This window comes from Chionomys nivalis, chromosome 20, assembly GCF_950005125.1.
Source record: "Chionomys nivalis chromosome 20, mChiNiv1.1, whole genome shotgun sequence".
In the NCBI taxonomy this organism is placed as follows: Eukaryota; Metazoa; Chordata; class Mammalia; order Rodentia; family Cricetidae; genus Chionomys; species Chionomys nivalis.
Genome location: NC_080105.1, coordinates 26726690 through 26739148, shown reverse-complemented (window position 1 = coordinate 26739148; position 12459 = coordinate 26726690).

The window sequence follows — 12459 nt, the reverse complement described above, 5'->3', positions numbered from 1 at the left end:
GCTCTGCCTCCTTCAGCAAATCCTACCGGCGTGCACCACCACAACCAGCCCTAAATGTGTTCTTTAGGCAACTTACAGAGCTTGGTAAGACATTGACCAGTTTTCTTTTACATATAGAAATTGTTTGGTGTGTGTGTGTGTGTGTGTGTGTGTGTGTGTGTGTGTGTGTGTGTGAGAGAGAGAGAGAGAGAGAGAGAGAGAGTGTGCATGTATGTGTGTGTGTCATGCATGTGTGTGTCTGTTGCTGTTGTACTTTTATACCTTATGATAGACATTGATGTTTTGGCTTGATGACAGAGGTCACTGTCTTATCTGTTTCTTTAGCACATAAAGCAAAGCATACTACTTTCTCTGAAACTTAACCTGTGTTTTGATCTCACTGAACGTAGACTGACAGAATTTTTAATAACAGGTCATCGTGATGTTGAAGGTTTTTGATAATCAATTCTGAAAGAAAACTATGACGGCTACATTGAAACTGAAGTCAGGATGACCAGGTTTTACATGAAACAATGATTTTGTGATGAGAGAGATAGGAAGCAGCCAGAAACAAGAACAGAAGGACATAACAGCATGTCCACACAGGACACAGCAGGGAAATAGGGGCTGGACTGCTGAACAACGTGCAGTGGAAGAAATTATCTCATTTACCAAAGAAATCTTATTCGAACATAATGAAGCAAATGACATAAAGGACAATACGCGAGGATCTAAGGGACAATTTGAGGAAGATTGGGAAACAGTTTCAGTCTAGAAGCAGGCTGACAGGGTGAGAGGACAGTTATATTTACCAGGGGCCAATTTTGTGTGTGTGTGTGTGTCTGTACAAAACGAGCATGAATCATGTGTGAGGAGTGTGTTACATGTGCCAATAAGTATGAATGAGAGTACTCACATGCCATGGCAAAATTTCTAAAGAAGAAAACCTTGGGAGTTGCTCTTCTGCTTCCTCCACTTTCGAGACTCTTTTAATTGGCACCTGCATATATCAGGTTAGCTGGCCATGAATTGCGAATTGTCTTCTTTCCATTCTCCATCTCACTGTAGGATTGCTAAGATTACAGACGCACACTGTCATCCTTGCCTTTGTAAGAGCTTTAAGGCTCCTAATTGCGACCCTCATGTTTATGAAGCCATCATTTTATTCGTTGGGCCATTGTCCCAATTATAGTGAATGCTTTAATTAAACATGACTACATAACAGAATCTTGATATTAAGACTCACTTTTGGACAGGTAATACACTTAAGTGTGTTACTAAGAATGAACACTGGAGGGAGAGAGCTTGTCCTCTATGCCATGCATAGTCTAAAAAACCAGACAGATAAGAGAACTTTTATATTCTATATTCTATGATCAGGTTACTATGTAATATTATAGAAAAGAGTGCTTACACATGCTTGCAAGGATCTCAGCATGTATATATTGCTAAAGGTGTGTTTATTCTGAGTTAACCTTTAAACTCACTACCATCCAAATAATGTTTCAGGACAAATATGAGGTCAGTGGCCTCGATGAGTGTAAAACCCCTACTATATAGAGGGGCCTAGTAAAAGAGAAAGTGGTGAAAAATACAAGAGGCTATAAGGAGAAAGGCACCAGAAATATAAATCTTAGAGATAAGGCTGACCATCTGACCAAATGGGGAGGACAAAATATTGGAAAGATTGCTTGATTTTCTCCTCAGATTTTAATTTGCTGACTTAGGAAGAGATCTTAGAAAGATCTCTAGAATATTAATATACTAGGTTCTTAGATTGTCAGCTCTATGAACAAACTGCAAAGATCAAGCTTTTTGGTAGCTATAATTGACAGGTCAGATGAGGTTTAATATTCTGCATAAATCTTGGTCTAGCATTACCCCTCCCCCGAAATGATCTTGAACCTCAAGGTTAATTATGGTATGGAAGGCATTTTCCTGAGTTCAATGAGTTATTTTTTACAGTTATTAAAACAGAACAGAAGATTATGGTAATATCTCCATTTACAGTGGGTTGGTCACAAGTAGAAGAAACATCTGAAAAATGACCTTATCATTTGAAGTGTGGAATTCTTGAAAGACTGAGTCTTTACTTGTACCTCCATTCTGATGCTAATTCCATGTAGTATAAGTATTGAACTGATAGTAGGAGATACCAATTTGATAAAGCTAACGTGACACTGAGAAATATACAATACAGCTGTTTCAGGCTACAGGGAGAAGAAGAAGGTTAAGTTTACTTTAGGTTTGAAAACTAAAGTCATTTTTAAAGATATACACATATACATGGTATTGATAGATTTGTGCTTTCCACTTTGATTTCTCATTCCACAGACACTTTATAACAGCCTTGTCATAAAATTCTAAACATATTTTTGTGTAAATTCTAAAAATAAGAATACCTCTTCTCTTCCAAAGTATATTGTTATTTTTTTAAAGTGTGGCTTTTCCTTATTCTATGCCTCTTTAATACTGACAAATAAGTTACTCTTTAGTATTTCATTATAAACTGCATTTCAGGCTTTACCAAGGCAGAGTGTATATCATTCTTTCAATGATTTTCTTCTTTGGGCTAGCCTGTGTTTTTTCTGATTCACAATAATTTATATCACTAAAAGGGAAAAGAAAGACATAGGAAAACCTTGTGTTTCTAGGTCCAAAATATATTGCACTGTGATTCAGTGTTTCCATAAGGGGGTAATGAGATCCAAGCCTGCATTTCTCTTTGGCTTCTTTTGCTGGGTTTTGCAGACAACCAGCTAAGGGTTTTCATGCTGAGAAATGGAACACTAGCAAAGATTTATTATTATTTTGGTATTTCACATGAAAGCATGATTTACTGAACTTTGAAAAGAGAAATATCAAAGCTGACACATTTTAGACAGACAGCCTTCTTCATTAAAGCAGCCTTTGAGTTCTTAACCAAATGTAAGGAACAGAGTAAAATAAATAAAAATAAATAAACAGAAGGCAAGTGTGTTGTTTAAAAAATAATGTGTCATCCTTCTGAGTGGTATGTTTTCCCTCTCAAGTACTTCTACTGATTTATTAAATGCACAGAAGGAAACTAAATCTATTAAAGAGACCTAGGATGTCAGCACTAAGTAATAGCAAGAACAGCATGAATAATAAAAATAAATGCTGTTTAAGGAGAATGATGCTCTCATGGCTGTGCATCGCCAGCACCAGTAGTGATACTGCAGCCACCCTGCACCATAGCCACTTTGAACCACAGTTTTGCTACCAGCAGGAAAGGCTCCATACTCTTGTGTAAAGACTTCTAGTCTTCACCAGTTTCAATAGCAAACAGATCTTTAGCAAAACTTGAGATCCTTATTCTGTAGTCTCTACCTTGAGAATCCTGGTGGTGTTGGCTACCACACCCTGTGATAAACTGGTAATTTACACAAGACTTTTAGACATCAAATATGAGGACTGTAAGGAGAATTTTTCTTATTGCTGGTTATTGTTTTCTATGTATATTCCTGCCCATTAAAATGTCACTTTGAAGGAATTATCTGTGAAGGAGCTTATGGAGTTTGTCTAAATGGTATTGCTTTGAACAAACACCTACAGAACAGCTCCTTGCTTTCACCAAGTTCTTTTCAGAATGAACCAATGGCAAATTCCGTCTTCTGTCACGTGATCTAACATTATCCAATCAGCATTCAATTCACCTCAAATCCAGTGACTAATACGCAAATGACTTCAGCATCTTGCCATTATTTTTCTTTATACAAAGGATGAAAAGAAGACAAGTAAGAAACTATTGATGCTATCACAAAGAAAAGGAACGTCTGTCAATGACACAGAGACAGCAGGCCAAGACAGCATTTGTTTCTGAGGTAGTTTAAATGTCTGCAACCCATGAAGCCTGGAATTAATGATTGACGCAGGCAATTATAGGCTTTTACCCAAAGAATTCTCTCTTTTTCTTAAATGTATTTTATATATTTTGTGACAAAAATGTGATTAATATATTGGTCGATGTAATGAACAATTAGATAAATCTAAATCAATAACCTCTAAGTGCTTTTATCTGTTGCAAACAATTGGCAATTCCAGGTAAATATAGCACAACATTATGACAGAGATGTCCAGTTGTAAAGTGAGTGTATTCTGCTTATTTCTCCTCTTTGTTAATAAGCCAATGAGTTAAAGCATAAATAACTTAAAATATATCTTCCCTTTTTGACTTTGTGACATATTCATGTAGAATTTACCCATGGTTAGAACGACTTAACCCAACTAAGACTTTAGCTTTCCTTTTACTTCTCACAGTGTCCAACCATAATGGTGGTTGAAACCTGTAAGAACAGCTACAACTCAAAATATTATAATCTCCAACATCTCCAAGCTGCACCAGAATGCAACTACCTCACTCCAGGTCATGCTATTTATAGATTCTTTGTATAGGTGTTTGTCCCAAGATTGGCATGCCACTGTTTCATTTTACACTTCTATTTTCTGTAGTGGATTTTTAATATGTTCCTTAAGAGCATTTTCAATTGTTTGATGTTTCATGTGTCTATCTATTTTGTTGTTATTTTTTTAAAAATTTTATTTTGTTGTGTTGGATTGTTTTAAAGCATAACTATGTTTTCTTCTATTTGACAGAAGTTGTTTTACAAATCTTGTTAGTGTAGTATTTGAATTTCAGCATATTTTAAAATAGAAGTCATTCGCTGGATGGTGGTGGCACACATCTTTAATTCCAGCACTCGGGAGGCAGAGGCAGTCAGGTCTCTAGGAGACTGAGGCCAGTCTGGTCTACAAGAGCTAGTTTCAGGCCAGGCAACAAAGCTACAATGAAACCATGTCTCAAAAAAAACAAAAAAGTAATAATTTATTATATGAAATTTCAACCATGTGATTAATATTACCTCATAAATTGAGCAGATTTTCCAAGTTAAAAAAATTATACATTTCCAATACTTGGAAATACCTTTCTGCCTCTGTCTAAGTTTATTAAGACTCAAAACCTGGTCTGTTTCCTGGAATTCTAGGCATATGTCCAAAATCCTGGTACTAGGAGCCTAAGAAGAGAAGCCCTGAAGTAAATGCATTCATACACATACACACACACACACACACACAGAGAGACAGAGACAGAGAGACAGAGTTAAATATAGTTACTCTATAATGGGTAACAATACCCTATTAAATACTCCAGGCCAGCAAATAAACATTTACTTCCTAAAGAGGAAGAAACTATAGGATTTAGGTAAAATAGTAGCTTCTGCATCCCAAACTGATTGGGAACAAAATTCACAAAAAAAGATGAAAATGGAAAAGTTTCTAATATTTTATCTGGCATATCTCCCTTATTCTCTTCTCTTATTGTTTTTCAGTTTCTCAAATTGTGTTATTATACTTGCTATTGTTGATTTTTCTGTCCAGAGTTTCCCTTGTTGATATTTCTGGGTAAAATGCAATCACCCTCTTTTATTTTGACACTTTACAATCATCTATTAATTGTCACATCTACTAGTTGTATAACTAAGGAGTTTAAATCGTGAATTAATGGTTTAGCTGTTATTAGTCTGAGTCTCAGCTTTTCTCACTACATTTCTTCCTTCCAAACTCCTGCTCTGCCAACATCTACCTTCCTCCTTGCTTTTTCAATGGTTTTGTATTATATTCAGCTTCTTTTGATGGGATTCATAAATTAAGTCCTAATGACCATGACTCAACACTTCCTTCATGAGTAAAATTTTATTGACATGGAGATATATCATTCATGTAATCATTAGTTTTGTTTTTCTACTAAAACAGGTAAGTTGAGAAACCATAACAAAAACTATTAACTAAAAACACCTGAATATTTACTATTTACCCACTCATAAACAAAAGTTTCCCATTTTATACTTTAGTACAATATAGAATAGAATTTGTATTGTTGTATTAGTGGAAACAAAATCTATATATCAGGGCTGACGTTTTTTAAAATTGCTTTTGTTATTTTTCCTTAGTTTTCTACATACACTTAATCTTTAGATATACTCCACTATTTCTCGTTTCCTAGGAGACACTATCAAAGAATGTGTGCTGAATTTGTTTCAACTGCACTTTGAGAGTCTGTCGAAAATAACATATGATATTTCGCCTTGTATTTGTTAATGTAATATCATGGGACAGATCCCCCAGGACATTTCCTTACAAATACTCTATATGCAAATCATTATTCCAGTTTCAGAATCGAAACCTGTAGAGAGGAAAAGTCTAAGTGAAAGAATTTGAGCAACAACAGTGAATAAAAACATCCTAGCTCTCTTGTGCGAAGCTATAAGGCTGTAACGACCTTACAGAGTTTTCTTCAACTGAGACAAAGGTGACATAAAGATCACTATTTTTTCCAAAGGAGACATAGATAAAGAAGTCTCCAGCCAATTGCAACTTTCAGAGAGAAAGATGTGTGTATCCACCCTCAACTCTTCCACCAGCGGCTTACATGAATTCATCTGTATTGGGGTTGCTGTACATTAGTGAATCATCACAACATACAGTCCATTAAAACAAATTATCATTTTAATTGATTTATAAATATTAAAATCTTCTATAATAAAATTAAAAACCCAAATATTTAAACAATAATATCATTTTGTAAGCAAATTGTTAAAATTAATTATCTTATACTTTGAGAAGGATGTTGCCTGTAGTTTATAGCTTATATATCAAACATGGTATAACTATACATATGTGTGTGTATGTTTGTATGTGAAAGTAAAGGGGAAGAGAGACTATATAGACACTACTATATTCACAAGACTTGTGACTTGTGAATTTTGTTTGCTATATCTGCTCTCCAAATAGGTTTATATCAGTTATCTTAGGTGCTTTTTTAGGGGTTAAGAAAAACAAAATACTGTTTCTGGTGCTACAAAGACATCTCAGTAGTTAAGAGCACTGTCTGTAGAGCCAAGAAAACTACATTTGATTCCTAGCACCATATAGCAGCTCAAAACCATCTTTAACTCCAGTTTCAAGAGATCTGACATGCCCTTCAGGCCTCCAAGGGCAGTAGGCATGCATGGGATTCACTAGAATACATTTAGACAAAATAGTCATGCAAATAAAAACAAAATAATATATTTTAATATAAAAGTTAATGTGTTCTAAAGTTGTCTAAAAGTAAGTCCCAAATTCATATAATTTAAATAAAAATTAAGTAGTTTAAATTAAAATTTAAAGACTTACTTTTACTTCTTTATACATATTGGTGCACTAATATTTGGAAATTGCAAGTGTTAATTTTGTTCTGCAATCTAAGAAGCAATGTTTCAGGACCATGTGTTCAATATAGTCTTATATTGAGTTCACATCCCATTGTCTTATGGTTTCCAAACTTACTCTGTGATTAATTTTTAAGTTTCTTTCTTTTTTTTTTTATCAACCATAGTAGTAGAAACCTGCAGAATTCCTCTGCTTTCTCTATGACTCATGGTTTCAGGGCTAATTATTGTAAGAAAAATCAACTAGAAACTAATAAGCAAGTCGAAAGTCATATTTATCAGTTTCTGTAAGAAATATGGAAGCTAGGGTCCTCTACCCTCAATTTCATGACTTGGGAGTTTCTCTTTGCAATTCATGCCTTCACAAGTTGAGCAAGCCTGAGTAGAAAAAAGATACGTTTTTAAAATATTTTTACATTTTTATCTTTATATAGTATAGCTTTGTAAAGGATTTCCATTAGTGTAGTTAGCTAGTTCTCCATGGGTAACTACACTTCTACAGTAGCTTAACCACCATAAAATGTTAATGCACCACTTGGTAACTTACCTTAAGCCATTTATTCAAGACTCGAAAAAGTATTTTTCTTCGTTCTTCTTTAGATCTTCTATTAAGGACTACAAGAACGAGGTTGTTTTCAGCAAGAAAGGCCACCGGAAAACTTTTAATAACATACATCAGGAGTTTATCAACTCTGCAGACCTTTGCTACGATTTGGAAATACGACGGTGATTCCATTGACCTGAAATGTGAGATTTCCATCCAGCCATGTTGGGTCCCTGTGTCTCAGAGAGAACAGACCAAAGCAGGATTACTACACTGCCTAGGATTATTGATCCTGATGACCCAGGGGGAAATTGAATTGTTACTCAGACTGGAGGAAACAATAAATGTTGTTTGGAGTGAGGTTGTGTTAAGCTCTCCCACTTAGACTTCAGTCGCTTATAACTAAGTCAGGGGGAAAAAAATACACTCAGCATAGGCAGGACTGCTTTAGGGCTTGCCCTATTCATACCAGAGCATTTGAACTCAGCTATCATAAAATACCCTGACTAAAGGAAAATAAGAATATAGAAATGTTCATGTAAGGTAAGGGGAAAAACACTATCTACCTATGACAAAAATAAGAACATATGATAACTTAAAGAAATGATCATTATGGCAATGAGAATTTCTTTAGTCTTCTTCATGACATTATAATATAACATAGCTATGCTAATGATAGTTTACTGTGTATTGTGATTTTTTATAACACACAAAAGAAATTCTACTCCCTTCCTAGGATAGTTAGTCTGCATTTCATTTTCAGCAAGACTTTGGTGACATAAAGTAAAACATTGAACTGCTGTTAACATTATTTGTGGATGAAATATAGCCGTGGGAGCTCTGTATGCATCTTTTCATTTGTCTCTTGATTAAACTGGAACTCACAGTAATTCAGTCAAAGGAACCTTGGTGTTTTGTAGATAAGATTAAAGTCTGAATATACTGGATTTCTATCAGTAGAGAGTTTTAAAACATGCAGACAGAGCTTCCTTAATTAAGAAGAAAACATCTTGAGCCGAGGTACAATTCAAACTTACCTTACAGAAGTCTTGCTTCAGATTTTGAACTAGATTAGATAGCCTTACCATTATTTTGCAATACATTTCTGAATATGTAACATTGACTATTTTGTTTTTCTTGTAGAACTTTGAATTGCATAGTGTGATTCTTTCTGTAAATTCAATGAGAAATGTGTTTTTAAGAATCATGGGTAAGGTGAGAATTTCGCACTGAGAATTTCTGAAGTGTGACCTTGAAAAAAAGACTTTGGAGGATTTAGAAAACCACAGTTGAACAGATTCAGTACTTAAAAAAAAATAAAAAAAAATAAAAAAAAAGAATAGGGGTAAAACTGTACATCCAGTGAGATCTATGGAAGTATATGAAGGATAACAACCAGAATACCTAAAAACACTTTAAAAATATTTTTAAAGGAATTAAAGTCAACATTTAATACTTCCAGAGTAATAAAAATTAGCTTTGAAAGAGAGAGTCTATGGAAGTGGCTCGTTTGTAAATACTTGCTGCACAAGCTTAAGTCCTGAGTTTGGTCCTCAGTGTCTGTAGTGCTGAGTATAGTAGCGTCATCTTTGCAATCTCAGTTCTGGGAAGGTGGAGACAAGCTAATTCCCTAGGGGCTGCTGACCTAATCAGTAATCCAGATGTTTGCTAATATGAGACCTGTCACAACACACAAGGAATATGACTTCTGTGGATACCCAATGTCTAACTTCTTACTTAAAATTTTCTGAATAGTGGATGATACATTGGGAGGAATGTGAAGACTAGTACTGGTGGTTTTCTTGAAAACTAGGAAGCATGTCTCTGACACTTCTGTAATGGATTGCCTAGATTAGGGATTGAAACAAGACACATCCTCACTGTTGTTGGCACCATTCGCTGAGCACAAGATCCTGGACTGTATAAAATGGATAAATTAGTTTGAACCCTCAGATACAGAAATTCATTTCTGACTTCTGACTCAGTTGTGTAACAGGTTAGACGCTTCACACATCTGATATCTTAGATTCCTTGCAAGAAGCATGAATTAAATAAACCTCCTCCCTTCAGTTGCTCTTAGAGGACCGTTTTAACATTAAAGAGAAAAAGAAACAAAATAGAAATATGTTGCTATATTCCCATAATTCACCAATATTATCTGTAGAATAGGATGCTAGAACAATCCTTAATAAATACAATGAGGAGAATAATTTTAAAGTTTAAGAAAGGATAAAAGTGTGAAACCAAAATGTACAAAAGTAGAAGAATGTATGAAATATCTAAGTGATTTCATATTATATGACATAACAGGTAGTAAAGTTAGCATTATGATAGATATATTTAAACTAGGATTTCCTGGTATTGTAGTTTTACTGCCCCCCTTTTATTCAGTCCCAAGGATGTATTGCTGATAGCCAATAAGGAAAAGTGAATTAAGGTGCAGTCATGATAAATCTATGAAAAACAGGAAGAGAGAATTTACAGGAAAGGAAAGAAAGAGAGAAAAAAAGAGAGCAGCAGAACATGAGAGTGAAAATGGTCAAAAAATGTAAGGAATAAATTTAGCTAATGCTGATTAACACAAAAGAGCTTATGAAAAAGAGTTTTGTAAAGAATAATAAATACAGAGATATTGATTGGCATATTAGATACAAAATTCCATGGTGCATGCAAAAATTAGGTGGGGTGACAAATTCAGACAATTATTTGAGCTATACATTCATTAAAAGTAGTGGACAGGATGACTATTCATATATAAGTGAATGTATTATCATATTAAAACCAAATGTCTATTATAATGCAGTTCCTTTTTCCTGAGATATAAGCAGAACTACTTCAGAAATGAATTTAAAGGTCCAAAACATGGGACAAAATATATACAAAAACAACTCACAATGAATATTTGTACCATCCTCTACAAGACCAAAAGATCATTGTTGAAACATGAACAGAAAGAATATAAAAGTCTGGAGAAGTGGAGAAAAATATTAAGCACTGGTCTCTGGGGTAATAATAAAATATCTGAAGTACTCTAAATAATAGTGACTATGTCACTCCTGTTCATGAATTTTGTAGGAGTGGACCTGTAGTTACCGCATCATGGACACAGGGAAAGATCACTTGTCTCTATACCTCCATTAGGGTCTGCATGTTTGCTATTCACAGTTTACAGTGGAGGAAGGGATATTTTCATTAGTGGTATAGCCACTGCTATTGTTAACAAACTCTGCCACAATCCTGTAAATAACTCAAATGAAATTCTTTGGGTTATACTACTAAGGAAATGAATAAATAAATGAATGGCAATGACAGAAAAGTATAAGAGTACTCGTTGGAATTAGGAATTGGATCAGTGAGAGCCAACAAGAGAAATAAGACAGGGTAACAGAGAAAAATGACGAAAATCTGCTACATGTGTGAAGATGTCATGATAAAGTAATTGCTGTATACATCTGGTATATAGTAATAAAAGACTTTTTAAAAGCTTGAGTTCAGAAATGAGGAATGACATTTATAATATTCAATCTTGGGTATATCATACATAAATGTAAAGCATTCTTTCTTTGACAGGAACACTAAGTGATGTGGGATTTTCCTCTTTTTGTTATAAATATAATTTATTACCCTTGGTTAATAAAGAAACTGCTTTGACCTATAGCCAGACGGTATATAGATAGGCAGGAAAACTAAACTGAATATAGGGAGAAAGAAGTCAGAGTTAGGCAGATGCCATTTAACTTCCTAAGAAGCAAGATATGAGGGAACAAACCAATAGCCTCGTGATAAAATATAAAATAATAGAAATGGTTTATTTTAAGATGTAAGAGATAGCTTGCAATACTTTTGAGCCATTGGCCAAACAATGTTGTAATTCATATAGTTTTTGTGTGATTATTTCGGTCTGGGTGGCTGGGAAATGAAAGCACAGTTTCCATTTACATAATGGCAATGAACATTCAGTGATGTACATCTACATAATTTCTAAGAAAGCTTTTAAAAAAAGGGCTTCTAGACTCACAAAGACAGGAGTCAATTGGAGTTTCTCAGTAGCTGAATTTTTTTTTTTTTTTTTTTAGATAGGCTCTGTTTGCTGCCTGAAAGCAGGGATGAGCCTTCTTTAAGAGAGGGATTCCTGGAATTGGCAGCACAAATGGCTCTGCTCTTTTGGAAGGTCCTGCTAGAGAAAACTTAAATGGGGTTTGTGAGCAGAGTGCTACAAGTTGCTTAATGATGGCATAGACACATTGTGTCCCTGGAGCTGGGGCAGTGAGCATGGCTCATAGAGACAGTAGGCATACCTCTGCCATGATGGATGGGACAGAGACAATAGGCAAAGCTTATACTTCCTGCCTGGCTAATGGCCAATCAGTGTTTTATTAAAATACAATTGACAGGGTACAAACCATTGTCCAACACCATTTGGGCAAGGAACTGCCCATGCATTGATCACTGACAAATGCAAAATGTCCAGACAGGACAAGCAGGATACAAAAAAAAAAAAAAAAAAAAAAAAAAAAGACTGTCAAATCTTTCCAAGACAGGGTAAGACAGTTTTGTAAACATTTCTTGACTTGAAAATGGTCTGTCAGTTACTCTAGGCCTTAGCTGAAGCTGGTTGCTCCAACATTGCGCATGAGACTTTGGGTGATTGACCAGGTAGCCAATTGTCTCTGTAATTTGTTGCACATTCTGGAAGTTGCTTGA